Genomic DNA, 21114 nt, shown 5'->3' with positions numbered 1-21114 from the left:
GCTAAGCGCTAATTGTATGTGTTACAGACATTGAGTCAAAGGAGTTCAAAGCCTGAAAGATCCTGGTGAGCTTGGTTTTTGTTTTAAAAGATAGTGTGTGATGTACTTATCATGCCCATATTGGGACCACAAAAAGGCTTTCCAGTCCTTCCCGCAAAATGATCATCAGCTAGAGTTCCCTTGCGTCGGATCCCCCACCCCATTCTGTTATATATAAGCATAGCTCTTGTGTTTCTGAAATTGGGAGGACTAGCTGAACTGGTCGTATATTGGTTTGTTATAGCCTTATTCTGAAATGCGCTCCTGCCAGGACTCTTTGTTTTCTTCATATCTCCTGAAATTAGGCTATGCCTTCAACCTTACGTTGTTCCAGCTACAAATCATAATAAGCAATCATTTTATGTCACTGAACTAGGTACCACACAGTGTTCTAGATATTTTCCATGTATTGACTTATTTGATCTCACGTCAATTCTGTGAGATAGGGTAATATAATCTTTTCCATTTTATAGATGGAAACTGAGAAAAACATTGTCAGGCAGGAAGTGACTGAAGTGAGCTATGAATCAGATTCTTTGCTCTTAATCCTATTCTTTTCTTTCTAACTTGAATTGGTTAAGAAACTCCAAGTAAATTTGTATTATCAGTGTTTCTTTAATATTATTAACAATGTCCTGAGTTTGACAGCTCCAACTGTGTTATTAGAGACCCTCTAAAAAGCTTATTTGGTAATTTCTTTAATTTCCACTAGAGGTCAGTCTGTCACCTGGCAATGTCAGTATTGTCTGCTTCCTGGTCTTGGAAGTGCAAAATTTCAAGTATACTAAGTTAAAGAAGTATGCTGTGAAAGAGACTTGGGTAGCAGAATAATTTTTGAATTAGAAACATAATCAAAGAGTCATCTTTATAGTAATAAAGGCATATATGACTATTAAAGGACCCAATATTGGCTGAATAGATTGTATTTGCAGAATTTAATCAAGACATCCTGGGACCAAAAAAAAAAAAAAAAAAAAAGATATCCTGTGAGATGATAACTGGTGTAGAAAAGGCTAATGACCTTGACCTTTCTTTATTGCCTCTAAACTAACCACACATTAAATATTAAACCAATTTTGGGTTGCTACTCTCCCAATCCCATTTAATTCATTCAAGGACGTAGAATATACTCTGAGAGTAATGAAATAGTGAAATTACTTAGTGTTCACTAATAGATACTCTCTGGTAATTTTAACACAATATAGGTCTGAGGATTTTTTTTAAGTGGCCCAGAGACTTTTATTTCTCAGCTTTCCTGTTTTAGAAATAACAAGGTATTGAATTACAATGCAGAAACCAGGAGTCTTCATTTAGAAGCAACATTTTCAGGCAACCTCTGTGGTTGGAAAAGAGGAGAGTCATATTTTGGAGGAATCTGGGTAATTATTTGCAGAGTCCAGCACTGTCCTGAGAAGAGAGTAGTTTAACCAGGAATGTTAGTCCTGTGTAAAAAATGGTTCTGGCTCTTATAGGTTAAATAAAGTCTTTTAGGCAGCCTTCAAATGGACGGAAACAATCTGACTGGACTTCAGATGTGTCACATGGGAAATGAATGGTGACACGCAGAAGAGGCCAGGCTAGGGAGGAAAGTTATACAGCTAGGTGGGTCAGCAGAGTTTGTAGGTCTGGATACCGAAGACGTTAAATTCAGGGGACTGCTGGAAGAGAGAAGAACAAGAGAGTCTTCCACACAGACAGAGAGAGAGAGAGAGAGAGAGAGAGAGAGAGAAGCAGACAGGATATTGGGTTTCCAGGGAGACAAGTCACACCTAAGACCTGAGACCACCGAGCATGAAGGGAAGAACTGGTGATTCCTAAAAGTCCCTTTCCCATGCTGTGCATTTAACACACGCCAGATACTGTGCTAGGAGACTTCGTATATATTATCTCATTTCCCTTTTATCTTATAAGGCAGATTTGAATCCCCTTTTACAGACAAGAAGACTGAGGCACAAAGAGTTTCAGTAACTTGCCCGGGGTAGTATAGCTTGTGCTTGGCTGGACTGAGATTTGAACTCAGGGCTTTGTGACTCCTGCTGGGAAGCTGTGCTTCCTGATGCAGAAGGCATTTCTTTTCTGCCTCAGTTTTATGCTGCCTGCAGGGTAGGGATAGTCATAGGCTTACATCCAATAGGAAATTAACCCCATAGGTAAACCCCAATTACAGCAAAAGTAGAGGGTTATAACTTCCAGGGAGGTGGGAGTAGGGATATTTTTGTTAAAAATGTGAAGTTTCTTCACCTCTGCCTATATTCACAGTAAAGATCTATATTCTCCATGTAGCAGTGATTAGGTGGTGGTGAATCTATCCCTTGTACTTCTCACTACTTTGTTGTTTTTTTTTCCTCTCCTAAAATCCACTAATTATCTTACTAGGTGTTCTCTCTGTTGGCTTGGTTTTTCATAAATGGCACTACTGGAGGTGCCCTCTCAAGGACTTTCTAGAGTCTTAATAGGAAGAGTAGTGGGCCAAGCTAAAAGGAAGTTTAGGGATCACTAATTTGGTCTGTCAGTATACTTTTGTCACTTTATTTTTACACCTGCAGGCAGCAGTGCTTCTGAGATCTTTTGGTCCTTTAAAGATAGCTTTGATCCTGGATCTCTTTCTGCTTGGGATATGTTTTTGAAGGGCTGAGGACAGAATGTCAGCTTTCTTCTCCCAAAGGCACCCGTTGCTGAATTTCCCCTATAATCTGGGGCTTTCATCATTTCCTCCATGTTGATGGTGGCACCAGACCTGGGGAATAGCGTTTATCTTTTGTTTTTTGACCTAAGTGACTGGTTAATGGTGAAAGGGCCATCAGCTAAGAATGCTTTTAATAAGGCCCTCTTTTTTTGTGGTCTAGCCAGGGTCTATCTATGGTCAACTGCAAAAAGTATTCCCCAAGTTCTCTCACTTTTTTCATCTGAAGTTGCTTGAACGTGATTCTTAGGAAGAGTACATCCACATACTGTACAAGGGCAAGCAAAAGCTTTATCTCTTTATATAGCTTTTAATCTCTTGGTTGAAACTTTGATTTATTTTGACAAAATAATATAGAATTCTTAACCTAGCAGTATTATGTGACACTGGATCCACAAGTGCCAGAATTCCCTTCTAAGTCTGTAGTGGAATTCTTTAAGGCCAAAGTGCCTACTTTCTTCCAAGAGGCTTTTGGGATTGAATTTACTCCTCTATTTTCAATCCATAGATGTCCAAAGTGAGTTCTCGCTCCCATTTGCTATTTTATAGAGAAAGAAGACATTTGATGGGAATTTCCCTACCAACCAAATCTACAAACCTGCTTGTACCCAACCATTCTTCCTCAAATAGCTTCCCAATCCACTTTGCTACTGGTTTCTACCCTTGATTCTCCTATATCCTGCAAATAAAGTCATATTTTACAAAGACAGATCAGATCATGTCATAGAGCTTACATATTACTTTATATTGCTCTTAGGATAAAGGCTGAAATCTTTAATGTAGACTACCAGCCTCTTTACGAGACGGTCCCTGGCCTCCCTCATCATCTTTGACTGACAACAGCATAGCCCTTCTTCACAGTCCAACCATCCTGGTCTCCTTTCGTTTCCTCAGGTCTGCCGTGTTCCTGCCTGGATCCTCCTTTTGGAACACATTCTTTGCTTCCCCTAGTTAACTGCTCATGGTCCTTCAGATCTCTGCTCAAGTGTCATTCTTCAAGAGAAATCCCAATGTAGTCATATCTCTTTTAATATCAACTTAATTCCATTTTTTCTACATGTTTTCATTGTCAGAAAGTTCAGTTTCTCCCTGATGAGGACTCTCCCTTCACTTTATATATTGTCTGAGAACCTGAAGTTTCCAAATGAGTGTTAGTTTTGGGTGCCAGGTAGAGAGGGACTGGAAATCTGGAAAGTACAATACAGCTGTATAAAGATTTGCTGTTGAAGACTGATCCTGCATAGCCCCAAAGGGCAAATGATCTCTGACATTGTGATGACCTGCCCAAATTACAGAATGTGTCAGTATTTGACACTCATACACTAAGTCATCATTCCTCAACACATAATCTTGTGTTATGGCGGTTATAGGCTAGGCTAGAGCCATTCATCACTCCTCGTCCATGAGCACTTGGGTTGAGTTGAGCTTGAGTTACCAACTAAGACAGCTCCTGCCTAGCAAGTACTCTTTCAGTGACATTTGCTTCCCTTTTTTGCCAGAAGACTTCAGTCATGGTCATGTCACGTTTACCCCAACAGGTTTCCTTAACTTTGAATCTCAAAGAATACTCTCAGAAGGCCTATGGGCTTTGCATTCCAAGAAGAAAGGTAGTTGTTTTAGGTTCTACAGCTAAAGAAAAGTTCTATTACCTCCAGATATAGGCTACTTACTCATCGTGCAGTCTGTCACTAAGGGAGGCAAACCCAAGCGACACTTTACAAAATAAAATTAGACTCAAGGACCCTTTTGCCTCTCCCCATACTGAGAAGCACCACAGAAATTTCTAGCTAAAATAATTTAATCCATACCTCGTGGGCACTCTATTTAATCTCTGCTTTAGCAACCATCCCTTTACTCACTTATTGATCTATTATCCTTGTGATTATTTGTTTAAAACCTGGCTTCCTCACTATAATGTAGTGTAGACAATGACTTCTAAAGATTCAGGAGATATTTAAAAAGTAAAGGCATATTAACCATATTCCCCATCATGGAACTAATTAAAACTCAACAAGCATAATGAAACACAAAGAAAAATTCTGCATAACTAGGAAATGGCTCAGTTCTAGGCGTGGACTGATATCTAAGAAGTATAGTGAAATATGGATCAAATCTAGGAGGATGCTAAAAGCTGATATGTACTTCTCTGGTCTGTAAATATAGTGTGAATTTCACTAAAAGGAAGTGGAAGGCTTTGAGTGTCCATCCTATGAGGTTTAGGAGTTGGAGCAGGCCATGTGAAAAATATGGAGCTAGTTCCATATCTCAGAATAGTGGGAAAGTAAGGATAAGGGAACAGTATATATATATATTTTAATATTTGGCTTCTAACCTGTATTGAAGTGAGAGGGGAGAAAGGAAGAAGTGAGCTTTGCAGAAGTTGACCAGAATCAAATGAATAGAAATGAAGAAGAAATAAATTAGCAAACCAAAGTTGGCCAAATTGCTTTACTCTAATTATACAGATGAAGTGCATTTCATGTTAAGAATTATTTCAGGGGAAAAAAAATTATTTCGGGAAATAGAAATTCCAGAAAAATGCGTCTCTGTTCACTCAAATAATATGAAGGGAACATAGAGTTTTTAAAAATTGGAATTAAGGAAAAGAAGGCAATTCCCTTCTAGTGATGAGAATCATGGGCTGTGAGGCTTTGGAGATGTTGCAGCCACATTCCCTGCCTCATGAAGGAAGCTGGTCTGTCTGTGATAGTAAGAGCAAGTCAATGTGTAGAAGCAGAATAAAAGACAAAACCAAAACAGAAAAACCATCCTGGTTGAGACAAAAAGGCATGGTGATAGTGACATGCAAGTGTTATCAATAAGGTCTTGATGCTTTTTATGCATTTCTTAAAGATAGATGAGGTACTCCAGTATCCTTCTAATACATTGCTTTTCTTTGAGCTAGTTCACATTAGGCTTCTACCATATGCTTGCAACTAAGAGTTTTGTAAAATATAATTTAGATATAAAGGCAGGCAGAGAAGATCCAACATATGCATCATTGGTGTGCCTGATAAAGAGAGCAGAACCGGTGGACTGAAAAAATTTATATAGGTAATAAAAAAAAATCTTTAGAAATTAAGGAAATTCATAGTAGGTAGAATCAAAAAGGCACATGTGCCTTCTAGGAAAAACTGAAACAGGATGATCAACAGCAAGTAAACACAAGGTAGTAAAGTTAGTGTGCTTCAAGTTTAAGAATCTTATAGGCATCTGGGCAGAAAAAGTGAGTCACTCAAAAGGTGGAAAATCAGAGTGGCCTCAACTATGGTGATAGTCAAAGCTAGGAGGCAGTGGATAAGTGTTTCTAGAGCTTTGGTGGGGTATGTGTGGGAAGACCCAATACGTTGTCAAGCTATGGTTTATGTTTATATTTAAACAATATTCTCAAATATTCAAGAAACTTGTTCCTGAAAAACTGCCTCATGAGTCAAATTAGTTATTTATGTGACAAATAAGGGAAAAGAACTTAGGAATGGAGAAGCAGATACTTTTTGAAAGGATTGGCGGGACATGTGGAATCCACTTAAATACCGAACTAAGTCAAATCTAAATAACTGCATTTTATGAAAACAGAAGAAAATGTAAGGACTATACAATTAGTAGCAAGGGAGGATTTATAACATAAGGTGGAGGAAGATAGAAGAGGTAAAGTTATATATAAATAGGAGAAATCATTTTTCTTAATGGAGAGAGAGTCAGTAGATCCAACCTAACGTTGATGAATTTGCTGGTCTGAGGTGAATCTTGGCACTGCCACATACCAGCTGTGTAACTTTAGATAAGTTTAAACCTCATCTGTAGTCACAGAATCTTCATCTGTGTCATGGAGATAATGACACTACCAACCTACCAAGATTGTTGTGAGGATTAAATGCAGTAATGTATGTGAAGTGCTCCAACCTGTGCCCAACCTGGAGTGAGCAGTCAATAAAATTGACTCTTATATATTATTATTATTATTTTAAGGAAAAAATATGGGCAGATAGTTTTATGAAATTAGGATGTGGGGGTCTTTCTAAGCATAACTCTAAGCCCAGAGACCATAAAGGAAAAGATTAATAACTTGACCTCAGAAAAAGTAGAAGCTTTTGCGTGGCAAAACCACCATGATAAGAATCAATGAACAAATACTCAAGTAGGGAAGAATAACTGCCATCTATTTGACAGAAGAAGGGTTGATATTATTAACATTCAGGGAACACGGATAGGTAAGCTAATGAGAATATATAAAGAACCTTGTGTAAAAACAGATAATCTAAGTGAATATTTTATAGAAAAATAGCAATGATAAAAATTTGAAAAAATAGTCTCACTTATAATTAAAGAGGTAGAAATTTAAAATGAGATGCCATTTTTCACTTATCAAATTGATAAAGATGAGAAAGTTTGAAAATATTTAATGATAGGGTATGGCAAAATAGGCATTATTGGACCTTTTTTGGGGGGCCAGTTGGCATTTTCAAAATTAGAAATGTTCATACCTTTTATCTCTGCAATACTCCTTTTAAGAATATATTCTACAAATATATTGAGAGTACAACGATATATGTAAAAGGGTATTGTTTTATAGCATTGCTTAAAGGAGAAGGGATTTGGAAACAATTTACTTGACTACTGATAAGAGTTTGTTAAGTAACTTAAGGTTCTTATGTACCTTGGAATATTATATAGCCATTAAAACAAAAGATATATAAATTTATGTACTGATAATGGGAAAGTGGCCAGGCTATAGTATTTAGAGAAAAAAGTAAGTTATATGAGACTAGATACAGTATTATCTTATTTACTAAAAATGATACATAATTTATTCATATAAATGCATAGAAGAATTCTAGAATATTACATAAGAACCATTAAAATTAGTTGTCTCTGAGGTGGAAAATGGAGATGTTATGAACTTTTGTTTTCAGTTTACACCTTCTGGACTCTTCCAAATTTTATTGCAGGAGTCATCTTTTAATTTTATAGTAACCAAAACAAAGAAAAGTAATCTTCCATTGATGGTGACTGGTGACTATGTTGGTTTTGAAAATTGAATTTAATATTTTGGGAATAAAATTATGTGGGATAAATAGCAAAATGAATCAAGCAAGGTCAACTATTCAACAGAGATTATAAGTCCTAACTTTGCATGAAGCACTGAATGGACTTTTCCTGATGCTTGCAGTCCTGGGGAACAGATAATGCCTGATAAATGCTATAAAGAGAGATTCAGACATTTCTCCTAGAAGTTGTGTTTTCCTAATTAAAACCAGATGAAAGGAGATCTGTTTGCAAACACTGTTTTCACTACACGACCATTGTGGCAATACAACCCAGAAACTACCATCAAGGACAAAAGCAGTGCTTTTGTTAAGTTTTGTGAATTCAGTTATGCCAGTTTTGTTGCCTTTGGTTTCAGTTATCATAAATAATGGCTGCTGATGGGGGAGAGAAATGTGAGCAGGTATGCTCATGATGATACTGATGGTGATAGGAAAAGGAGATGCAGTATTCCTGAGCAAAAACTAGGTTTGATCAAATCCTCTATCAGTGATGCTTAACTTTTATGTCACTACATACTTATTGCTGTAAAGGCAATGATTTTATGAAGAAGATTGTACTTTCATGGAACCAAGCAGATCCCAGCATTTCCTGGAGGATGGCCATATAATTTAAACAAATCTATTTAGAAATTGTGACTTTTTTCTATTAGAGACCCTGTGATTTCTCAAAATCTTGTGATTCCATTAAGCTCAAGACATTTGAACAATAGGAAATGGTTGCACTATCCCACTGGTATTGGCTGTTTGATCCTAAATATCCACATAGTTCTGCTATTTTTAAAAATTTTATTTATATTCATTTAATTAACATATAACGTAATGTTGGTTTCAGAGGTAGAGTTCAGTGATTCATCAGTTGCATGTAAACCCAGTGCTCATTACATCATGTGCCTTCCTTAATGCCCATCACCCAGTTAACCCTTCTCCCTACACTTCCCTCCAGTATACTACCCTCTCCTCCCCTCCAGCAAACTCAGTTTGTTTCCTAGAGTTGAGTCTCTTATGATTTGTCTCCCTCTCTGATTTCATCTTACTTTATTTTTTCCTCCCTTCCCCTGTGCTCCTCTGTTTTGTTTCTTAAATTCCACATATGAGTGAAATCCATAGTTCTGCTATGAACGCTTGTTTTGAAAACCTGAATTTGCTGCAGAGTAGCTGATATATTAGGAAACAATTTGAGCATAAATGAGCTTTGTATTTGCTTATGCACAATTTTGTCAGCAAGAAATACCAGGTGAACCACAGAATACTGCACCTAGTTGAACTGAGCAGTGCAGGAGTGTACAAAACGGCACCTCTACACGCCTGGGATGTCTCCCAGCTACCTCATTTGGCGTGTTATGAGCCACACCCACCTGTGGCTACTGCCACACCCCTTCCCTCTGATTCCCTCTGATTTCCTAGAGCCTTCTTTCCGCGCCTTAGCAGTTTAGCTTGTGAACTCCGGCCTTCCAAACACTCACATTCACAAGCAAACTTCAGGTCTTTTTCAAAATAAGGTAATATACTTATGTATTTCTCAACCATTTAACATATATAAAGCTGGGCTACCATTTTTCTTAGGTTCCTATCTTTTGTGTGTGTATCACAAAGTTTTTGAGTATTGTGTCCCGAACTGCATTTCCCTCGTAAGTCCTGTGTTTTCAGTGTGTGATTTTTATAGTGTAGTGATTTTTAGGGACGTAGATGTCTCTTTATACCAAAAATAACGACCTCTTTGAGCAAATCTTTGCTGATCCTTTTTCCTTTTCATTTTAAGTTTATATAGCGCATCTGATTTGCAAAATTTCTTGAACACACACCCCCTGACCGATGATGGAAATCTCCTTTTTCCTTTTGTTGCAGGTATTCCAATGCACCAAGTTAGCCCAGCATTTCCAGGGGTAAGCTGACTTCTCTAGTTCTTTACTGACAATTGGTTAGGCCTTTATAGTTCACATATACTAATGAATTAAGTGATTTTTCAATATTAAAATTTTGCAAAGAACTTCATCTTGGAAAAAGACCTCAAATGCTACATGTTGAACTCCTCTGGACTTCTCTAGACCTCTGTGACTTAAGTTTCATTATACTGCTGACTTTCCATACATTTATTGTTATATGAAGAAAATACCATACCAAGTTTGTTATGTGAAATACAAAGGTCAAGTAGCATGGGATTGAAAGCCATATATTTATTATTTGGAAATGAATTATTTGGGAAGAAGTTAGCCATCTTTCTTTGAGGGTTTTGTCTACTACAGTGATGATTTAGGTTTACATAAAATCTTTCATGTTGCATGTTGAAGTTCTTTTTGAGGTTCTAACATGATATGCATAGATCCAAGGAGTCACAAGTGTATAGTCACCTTCTTAACATCTGACTTAGAACGCTTACCCTGTTCTCAGATTCTGTTCCCTGTTGTATTTCGCTCAGTAGTTGCCTTGTGAATTATTTCTGTAAAATATGAGGAGTAGGAATGTGTATTTTGGCTTGAATACTTGGTTTAAGATTTACTTTATGTTAAAGTATAGACTTAAAAAAAATTATTTATTTATTTATTTGAGAGACAGAGATAGCAAGAGGGTGCATGAGTGGGGAGGAGAGAGAGAGGCAGGTTCCCTGCTGAGCAGGGAGCCTGATGTGGGGTTCAATCCCAGAACCCTGGGATCATGGTCTGAGTCGAAGGCAGATGCTTAACCAACTGAGCCACCCAGGCACCCCTGAAGTATAGACTTTTACTCTAACTTTAGAAGATGGGAACGTGGTCTTAAGTTGACATTTAAGAATTCTTTAAATTTTCTCTTTGAAAGAACGTATCTTTGCCAGTTTAGCAGAGGGACATTACAGCCATGACCTTAAAATCTCCTCTTCTTCACTCATTCTTCAGAGAATACATACTTGTTAAGTGCCTACTCTGTGTTGTACTATTTTATATCTGGATAATATGATGATGAGTAAAAACAGTACTGTCCTTCCTCTCTAATCTAGTGGGGAAGATAGACATTCATCAATTACTAACCAAAATATGTAATTATAAATTGTGTTAAGTGCAATGAAGAAAAAAGCACAAGTTCCTTTGGAGGAGAAAAAACCAGGGAGACCTAATTTGGATAAGTGATTAAAAAAGGCCTTTCTGAGGAAGTGACATTTAAACTGAGACCTACAGGATAAGGAGTTTACCGGAAGGGAAAGGGGGTGGAAGGATTTCCAGGCAGAGGCAAGAGGTTTTGTGATATCATTTTATAGTACTTATGACCTTTTTAGATGCTTATATAATTAGGTACTAGTCTATGAGCAAGACAGTTTATAGAGCTGTGTTACTGAAAAGATGCATATAAATTACATTTTTATAAATGAATTCCTGAATTCCTGCAGGCTTACATTATATTCACTGTGCTATATCATCTGCATTTGATTGATGTTCAGTTACTTCAATTACTGCTAGATTGATCTTTCTAAAGCACAACTTTGATGATGCTTTTTCCTGCTCAGAAATCTTTACCAGCTCCCCAATTACCCAATAAAGTCCAGACTTCTCAGCCTTATGGTCAAGCTATTCCAAATTGGTCCTAGTTTCAATGTCCTCCTTCATCTTTAATTACTCCTCTTTGGGCAGTACTCTGTGTTAGCCAACAGAATTTCTAGATGAGTATGGATGCTTTCCTATATGTCTGCCTTCACTTGTGTTAGCTTCTCTTTCCTTGCAATGTGTCTACCTTCTTCCAAGCTGATCATGCATATTTCCAGGCCCATCTCAAATGTTCCCATCTAATCTCAGCATCTTTCTCTGATCTCTCAAGCTGTATGTCACTTCTTTCTCTTCTCACTTCTTATGACATTTTATTTTTACTGCTCTTGAGGCACTTCTCCCTTCTTACTTTGTTTTGCAGCTATTTCTAGGCATGTCTTATCTTCCCAGCTAGACTTATAAGCTTCTTGAGGCCAAAGCCTGTGATGGGTAAGTCTTTGCTTCTCTCGCTGTGCCTGACACAGTCCCTTGCAAATGTAGCCTCCAAAGAAAAATTTTGGAAGGAATTTGTAAGTTAATTTTTGGTTGCTTGATTGCTCTTCAAAAGTAGTTAATGATTTCTAAACAGATGTATCCAGGGATTGAAATATAAATATATATAAGAATCTTTTGTAATGTTAGTCTTCCTAAATTCAGATTTTCTTACAAAGGGATGCTACTTGTTTGGGATGTTTATATGTCTTTTTGCCCATTTCAGTGACATTGATTCACAGAGATTATTTTAGATTCATAAGTGGTGCTGTCATTTCCATTTTTGCCTCCCTTTTGAAGGTTTGCATGCTCATTTAGCCGTAAAAAAGAATGAAAAGAACAAATCAGCACCCTCTCTGGTTGTTGATACCCAGCGGGGAGAAATAGATTTGAAAGCATGTCTAGGTAATGTATTTATTTTGATTGTTTTGGGTTTTCCAAGTGAATGTGACTTTAAATGAGTTTGGAATAGTTCCATATAGAATTTCGTTATTCATTGGTTCATTTGGACCTATACTTTTGGTAAACAACTTCTTATTTATAACTTTTTATTAAAACCTATTTCCCTTTGAGAAGTTGTGCCCTTCACTTCTATTTGAATAAACATTTGAACAGCTTTTAGATAGCTCTTCAACATATGACTGTAAGACCCATGTCATGGCTTTAGTTGATATAATTCTGAGGGTTTTTTTTTTTAACTGAAATAACATTATCTCAGGTGATGTTTAAATATACAAGTGGTGATATATTTCTTATAGAAATATGTATCTCCAAGGACAATTAAAACAAAGTATGTGTAAATATTTATAATTGATTTAGTATTTGTAATTAACTTTATTGTTTTGGCTAGAAGCACTTCTTTATAAGTCTCAGTTATATTCATTGTTTCCTCCTTTTATAAGTGGTAGTTTTTTAAATGAGAAATCATTTAGGAATTCCACATCTTTACGATTAGCTCTGTTGTTCTTAAAATTTAGCCCTGGGATAGAATATGATTCTGTACCAGTTAATGAGTGTATATGAATTATCAGAGGGTTTTTTCCTTAAATATATTCTTTACTTTTCATATAAAATTATAAAAAAACAAAAATATTAAAAAAGTTATAAGGAAAAAATGAAATGTGTCCTTCATTCAGAATTCTTCAGAAACAACTTTCTTCAGAAACAACCATCACACTAGCTGTTTGTTAATAAAGATCAATCTCTGGCTACATAATAATTATGACCACATATAAATCTGGGTTAAAAAAAATCTGACTTCCTCTCTGGAGGCAGTTTTCATATTGGATTAAGTTGGGGACCCTAGATTTTTCAAAATTCCTTTAAGATTATTTTGACATGATAATTGTGGATTACTATTTAGGAAGATCATGTGACGGGAGACTATTAAATTTTTCTAGTTACATTGTTCACATGATGAGTATTTCTAAAGACTGTGTGTTTTACTTTTCTAGTCTTATAAATTTGAAATACCTTGTTTTATCAACAAATGTGGCCGAGAAAAGTAGTAGTGCTGTAATTCCCATAGTTAAAAACTATGTATTTTTGAGCCGTTAATCACTGAAGGCATTTGAAAATGTTTTCATCTGCTAATTTGAGTGATGATTCAATTGTCAATGTAGTGTTCCTCTCTTTGATTCCTTGGATCCACGTCGTAGGACAAGATCCTTTATGTAATTTTCATTTGGTCATATGCGACAGCATGTAGGGATCCAATAAATGACTAGAAAAAGACCTTGAGAACAGGTATAGAGTCTGTATTAAGCAGTATCAAATTGAAGGAGGTAATAAGAAGCTCTAAAAGGTGGAAATGAATTCATTTTGTTTATTAAGGTTCTTTCATTCATTCAGAAGTTTTATTTCATTGAATTATGTACCTGATATTGTTCTGGAGTTTTTCAGCCCTTTAACTACTGATAGTTTGGACTGGACAATTCTTTTTGAGGGGTCGTCCTATGCATTGTAGATGTTCAGCGGCATCTCTGGCTTCTATCCTCAGATGCCACTAGTGCGATCCCAGTTGTGACAATTAAATATGTCCCCAGACATTGCCAGATATCCTCCAGGGGACAAAATTATCTCTGGTTGAGAATCACTGTTTTAGATGAACACTGTAAAAGCAAATTTTTTGAAATGCATTTTGCATTTTTTCCCTATTTCAAATGTTGTACGTATTCCATGTGATTTGATCTTTCAGTATTTTCCAGGTAGTGCCCTACCTGAAAAAAATGGCTCAGGTGCTATAATGGAATATGGAACTAGCCATATTAGCTATAGAACTGCTGAAAAACCTTACATTTGAAAATTAACAGGTGATTTAATCATGATTCTATAGCATTTGTAACATCCTGGATCAAAGAATCTACCTCTTTCTTGATCTTTTGATAAATACTTTGGAGCCTAAGAAAAAATTTTTACAAAGAAACCTTCTAATGCCTGTTATTTTTCCTCCTCTAAGTATGATCCTATTCATCTTTTGTTTTAAAGGCTCTGTAACTTATTGGTACTGCATAAAAATTCCATTATTATAGAGACTCTTCTCTTCTCTGCTGCATCCTTTTCTGAAGTTATGAGAGATGTGAAACATATTCTGAAAATTCATTCAAAACTTTAAAACTTATTATATCCAGGAGAGACAGATTTAAGATTGCTGAGGTTTCTGGTTGGGGTACTTCAAGTAGAAATCCATACTCCATTAGGCTCTATAACATTGTGACCTTAATTTTCCAGATATTTTGCCCTTTAAATTGAAAGCAGTATTTTAATACTATTTAAGTCTTCTGGAGGGGCTTGTAATATCACAGACTTAAGTTGTGAAACATTTGAAACAAATGAAAAGTAAAATAGCAAGTGATTTAAGCCTGTAGAATTTTATATATTTTTTATTCTAAACTATACAATGATAGAAAGATATGCATGGAATGTGCTTAATGCACTGAAGTTGGTGGGGGGAAAAAAAGCTATTTAGTAAGGAATTGTTCATACTGTACTTGAGCAGAATTTCTTTCATGGGTTTTTTTTCTTGACATTGCCTAAAGAGTTTCTCATTAGGAATAGTTAAGTTCTCTGAAGTTAGGAAATTTACTTTGTATAAAACTATGGTCTGGGTGAAATGAAAATCTACTTGGACAATAGCTACCGAGTTATCTTGCTTCAGCAGATAAAGCAGAAAATGTAAAACTGTATTATACCACAGAGTCAAGAAACCGAGAACTATTTAAAAAAAAAACCACACAAAAACCTCTATGGAAAAGGAGAGATGAAAAGCCTCTTGTTCTTTCATTCATAAATTAGGTCAGTTTTAAAATAATACACTCATTGAAAAATGTACACATTTCTCAAGTAATTGATATAATTTAATTCAATTCCTATCTTAAGGTATAAAACTGAATTCTTTAGGGGCTCTTAATTGCTTTATCTATTTTCCATTGTAAAATGTTGTTTAGAACCTAAATTGATCATATAATTTTTTCTCGTGGCTCACTGAAGGATGATACATCAAATATTCTTTTTTAATCTATAGAAGCTTAAAATTTATTTTAGTCTCTGTTTGTGTATTATTTTAGTTATGAGTTAGCTATTAAGGGGATAGGATAACCTCCCTGAGTTCTTTTTACACATATTCTTGTTAGTTAAGTGCCAAGTAAATTACATGATTATGTTAATGTCAAGTAATTATTCCATGAGTTACTAGGGGGCTTTCTTTAACATAAAGAAGCAATTGCAGGTAGATTCTCCAAATCTCTTGCTGTCCTGTTGCAGTCCAAAATTAGAGCAGTTTATCTTTATTGGTATTGATGTTTTATGGGTGCTCCATTACTTAAGGCTAAAGGTGAAAAGATTCTTGCCTGTTTGTAGGATGTATAGCTCGTTTTTCTTTTTCCTCTGTACTTTACATTTATTTCATTTTTAAAACATTTTTTATAAACATATAATGTATTAGCCCCAGGGGTACAGGTCTGTGAATCACCAGGTTTACACACTTCACAGCACTCACCATAGCACATACCCTCCCCAATGTCCATAACTCCAGCCCTCCTCTCCCAACCTCCCTACCCCCAGCAACCCTCAGTTTGTTTTGTGAGATTAAGAGTCTCTTATGGTTTGTCTCCCTCCTGGTCCCATCTTGTTTCATTTATTCTTTTCCTACCCCCCAAACCCCCCACATTGCATCTCCACTTCCTCATATCAGGGAGATCATATGATAGTTGTCTTTCTCCGATTGACTTATTTCGCTAAGCATAATACCCTCTAGTTCCATCCACGTCGTCGCAAATGACAAGATTTCATTTCTTTTGATGGCTGCATAGTATTTTATATATATATATATATATATATCACATCATCTTTATCCATTCATCTGTTGATGGAAATCTAGGTTCTTTACATAGTTTGGCTATTCTGGACATTGCTGCTATAAACATTCAGGTGCACGTGCCCCTTCAGATCACTACGTTTGTATCTTTAGGGTAAATACCCAGTAATATAGCCTGTTTTTTGCGGAAAGTTTGGTTCACCGAGTCTCCAGGTCCATGTTTAGTCTCCGTCTTACTCCTTTACCTTATTCAGATACACTATCTCCCAAATGATTACTCACGGCCTCATCAGACCAGGGCAAGAGAGATCAGTCCCGCTGAGAGGACAACTTTAAAGATGCAGGGCAGGGACGCCTGGTTGGCTCAGTTGGTTAAGCAGCTGCCTTCGGCTCAGGTCATGATCCCAGCGTCCTAGGATCCAGTCCCGCATCAGGCTCCTTGCTCTGCAGGGAGCCTGCTTCTCCCTCTGCCTCTGCCTGCCATTCTGTCTGCCTGTGCTCGCTCTCTCTCCCTCTCTCTCTGACAAATAAATAAAATCTTAAAAAAAAAAAAAAGATGCAGGGCAGTGTTCCAAGATGGCTCTCAAACACCACCCCTTCCCCCAACAAGATTGGTCTTGATATCGATACATGAATGTCTTTTCTAGGGGCACCTGGGTGGCTTGGTCAGTTAAGCATACAACTCTTGGTTTCAGCTCAGGTCACGATCTCAGGATTGTGAGATTGAGCTCTGAGTGGAACCCTGAGCGTGGAGCCTGCTTAGGATTCTCTCTCTCACTCTTCCTCTGCCCCCTCCCTACTTCCTGCCAATTGTGCGCCTGCTCTCTCTCTTTCTCACTCACTCTTGGTGTCTCTCAAAAATAAAAAAAGTCTTTTCTATAAATTTTGCAAATCATTCAGTCGTAAAATCCTTCTGGCTAGATCTGACATTTCTTGGATGGGCTGAACACCAAAGGGAGAACAGATTCTGGGTGACTCTTCAACTTACTCATTCCAGTTTATATCATCAGTATATTTAGAAACATTCCTTTTAGTTTTCATGTACTGTCCTCCAACCAGAGTGGTGAACTGGCCAGACAGCAGTGGTTCATTGTTCCCTAATCATCACCTGAAACATTTCCCAGTCCCAGACTTTTAGGGATTCTTTTTTTAGGGGATTGTAACCCTAGATCCTTCCCCTCTTTAGCACCTTTTGAAAGTAGTAGACGCTCTGCTCCTTGTTCAAAGCTTGTAGGGATGTGCATATACACATGTGTTCATTCGTTCATTTGTTCATTCATTCATTCATTCGGCTTTTGTTGAACACCAGATACTAGTGCAGGACATATCTTGTCTGTTTGGTCACTCAGCAAAATTCATGGGAAATTTCCTATGTCCCCAAGCAATTCATTTTTCCAGAAAAATTCCTGCTATTGGCTTTTTTCTTTAGTTAGTAGCAACAAAGAAATCTATAAAATTATACTTAAGATTGCTAAAATGACATGATTCACCCTGAACATTTCCCTTAATAGAACACCTCAGCATAGGAATAGAGGACATAAAGAAAAACAAATGAAATTTTAACGTCCTGAAAAATATAACAATTGAAAAAAAATCACTTGTATTTCGATTTAGGCTTAATTAAATTCTAGTTCAACAGTTAAATAATAATACTTGACAGGAGGTGCTGTATATTTCCTATTGTATCACATAATGAGCATCACACCACATCATCAGATACAGGGTCTGGTTGTCCCGCTTTTGGTGAGGATTTTGGTGAGGCTGATACTGATCAGTGAGCTCAGGTGTCACCCTGACTCCCTCCCCACCCACCCCATTGTGCAGTTCCTTACCAACCTTTCTTTTCTGTAATCTTTGTGTTCTGAAATTTTATGATTACTGATGTGGATCATTTTTCATTAATTTTGCTGTGAACTCTGTGGACTCTTCCAATTTGGAAATTCATGTTCTTTACTCCTGAGAAGTTTATTTGTATTATTTCTTTGATCATTTCTTCTCTTTCAATTTCTTTATCTTTTTTCACTTGAACTCATTATTCATGTGTTGGACCTCCTGGACATATCATTTAATTTTTCTCATCCATTCACTCTCATTTTCCATCTTTTTGTCATTGGGGTCTATTTTCTAAGACATTTCTCAAATTTACCTTCTAACTCTTTTAATTTTTTTAAAGGATTTTAAGAACTCCCTCTGGTTTCTGAATGTTCTTTTGTTGTAGCTTTTTATGTTATGGATATGATATCTTTTAACTTTGGGGAATGTTATAATATGGCATAATTCTGCTCCTGCCTTCCCTCTGTTTTCTTTGAGTTCCTTTCCCCCCATTTGTTTTTGTTTTCTTTCACTTTTGTGTCTTGCATAAAATGTCCAGCTGTACTTGCCTGTGTTTTCCCATTTAAGAATGAGGTATCAAGATTGTATGACAAGCTGTGTGTCGGCTAGTCAAGGCGACCTGGTGAAGATCTAAGTCTTTTTTTCTGGGGGCTGCAGGAAAGGAATCCTTATATGTCAGTATCTGTGCATCTGGTGTGTGTGTGTGTGTGTGTGTGTGTGTGTGTGTGTGTGTGGCAGCTTCTCTAGTGAGACAGATCTGGTCTCTGTGTGCTCGCTATAAGCCTGGCTCCCAGCACTCTGGGACGAAGCAGGGGATGATGACTGCGGAAACTCAGTATGGTGCTTCACTTTTGATTTCAGATATACTTGCATCCCAAGCCAGAGAAGGTTACCTGCCTGAGAGGGTAACTTCTGGTCTTTTGTGGGTTGGGGAGAAATAGTGGTCTGGCTGTGTAGAATGTAGGGTTACTTTTGAAAATTTTGCATTGATTGGGACAACTCAAATCTGTAAAGTGTTTTAGTAACATTTTAGATAATAAGCCAAATTCGGTGTCTGGACCATTTAAGTTTCTTGTATTGAGGCCCCGAAGAGAGTAGCGAACAGTACCAGACACTGGTAACTGGGACTAAAGTGAAACCCTCACACCCAGGTGGGCATGGCAAATTTACCATATTTTTCTGTCTCATTTGTGTAAAAGAAATAATATTTTTTCTAAACCTCATTGCTGTACCAGGTTTAGGGGTGAGTTTCCACATGCTTTCCTTCCTGAATATCTTTCTAAGGTGCTTAGAGAATTCTATCCTCCCAGGAAATAGTTGTCCTCTTCTCTTCCTTAATGTTTTATTCAGTATTTTACATTTTCTCTGAGATGCCCAGTGTGCAGGGTCCTTTCAAAGGCAACTTCTTCATAGTTGTTGGTCTTAAGATCAATAGGACCTTACAAAGACGTACTTTGACTTCTGAGTATTGCAGATTGCAGTTCTTTAATAATAGCAATTTCATTTTGGTGGATCAGGTGTCACTCAGAACAGTAGAATGCCCACTGGAACCACAGATCACCTAATTGTTTTCAATGGATGATGATTTAATATGTTACAAAATTGTATAAAGCCATTTCTCATGCCTTAGAGCAGTGGCTTTCAAACATTTTTAACCCTGACCTCAGGATGAAAAAATTTACCTTGCTGTACACACACAGACACACATACATTTGAAGAAATACTTTATAATAACACTTTATGACAAGTGTTAGACTCTCATATTTTTCTATTCTACTTAATTTTAGAATGTTGTGCCCCACAAATGACTTACAATTCAAAATCCCTGTACTTGTGGTTCTTAATATTTGAGGGCATGATGGCAGATTATGGACCATCTTGGCATTCTAATGAAAGTATCGGTATTTCCTCTCAGAAAAATGGACATACACACATTTTTGCATACATTTTCAGGAGACTCACAGTCTTTAGGCATAAACATGGACTCCTTAGTTCTAGAAGCTTCTATTCTAGATAAAATTTGGAATTATCTTGCTTTCCTGATAGATTTTCCCCAGCATGCCCAGACAAATATCAACTGTAAAGCAGATATTCTCATCTTCCTCCCTTCCTCTTTCTAAATATTAACATAGGCTTGTAGACCAGAGAAATAATGTGAACAGCAAATATCTTGTGTATCAAGGTTAAAAGTTTTAGAGGAATGCAAGTTGGTGCAGCCACTTTGGAAAACAGTGTGAAGATTCCTTAAAAAATTAAAAATAGAGCTACGGGGGCCCCTGGCTGGCTCAGTGTGTTAAGCTTTGCCTTCCGCTCAGGTCATGATCCCAGGGTCCTGGGATCGAGCCCTGCATCAGGCTCTCCGCTCAGCAGGGAGCCTGCTTCCCCTTCTCTCTCTGCCTGCTTCTCTGCCTACTTGTGATCTCTGTCTGTCAAATAAATAAATAAAATCTTAAAAAAAAATAGAGCTCCCTTATGACCCTGCAATTGCACTACTGGGTATTTACCCCAAAGATACAGATGTAGTGAGAAGAAGGGCCATCTGTACCCCAATGTTTATAGCAGCAGTGGCCACAGCCGCCAAACTGTGGAAGGAACCAAGATGCCCTTCAGTGGATGAATGGATAAAGAAGATATGGTCCATATATACAATGGAATATTATGCCTCCATCAGAAAGGATGAATACCCAACTTTTGTATCAACATGGACGGGACTGGAGGAGATTATGCTGAGTGAAATAAGTCAAGCAGGGAGAGTCAATTATCATATGGTTTCACTTACTTATGGAGCGTAAGGAATAACACAGAGGACATTGAGAGATGGAGAGGAGAAGTGAGTTGGGGGAAATCAGAGGGGGAGACGAAGCATGAGAGACTGTGGACTCTGAGAAACAAACTGAGGTTTTTGGAGGGGAGGTGGGTGGGGTGTTGGGTGAGCCTGGTGGTGGGTATTAAGGAGGGCACATATTGCATGGAGCACTGGGTGTGGTGCATGAACAATGAATTCTGGGACACTGAAAAAAATTTTTTTTTAAAAATTAAAAAAAGTTTCAGAGGAGCCTTATTCTTCCTGGGCATAGAGTTGTCTCTGTAGTATTTAGAGTCAGGGCCAAGGACACATGCTGGTATCTGACATGTCAGGAGCCATTTTGTCCTTTGCAGAGCTGTTCCTTTGCTAGGAACTTCACATATCAGTCCCCTAGCAATTGAACACTG

At 37.2% G+C, this 21114-nt stretch overlaps 1 protein-coding gene across 5 annotated transcripts in view; it reads left to right on the top strand.

Moving 5' to 3' along the window:
- The window catches only part of STK33 (serine/threonine kinase 33), a 170909-nt gene that overhangs the window by 28233 nt on the left and 121562 nt on the right, over window positions 1-21114 (top strand). For 2 of the 5 annotated variants that reach the window (XM_032853402.1, XM_032853403.1), the window contains one exon: window positions 9616-9653. The exons of 2 other annotated variants lie outside the window; for them this stretch is intronic. The gene's annotated coding sequence lies outside the window, so the exon portion shown is untranslated. Of the gene's footprint in view, window positions 1-9615; window positions 9654-12141; window positions 12159-21114 lie in introns of those variants that run through there. One more of the 5 variants, XM_032853406.1, reaches the window with a different exon arrangement.

The sequence above is a fragment of the Lontra canadensis genome, unplaced genomic scaffold (genome assembly GCF_010015895.1).
Source record: "Lontra canadensis isolate GAN:19392208 unplaced genomic scaffold, GSC_riverotter_1.0 scaffold7, whole genome shotgun sequence".
NCBI classification, from domain to species: domain Eukaryota; kingdom Metazoa; phylum Chordata; class Mammalia; order Carnivora; family Mustelidae; genus Lontra; species Lontra canadensis.
Note: the sequence above shows the minus strand (reverse complement) of the source record. Positions and strands in the feature narration are given on the sequence as shown.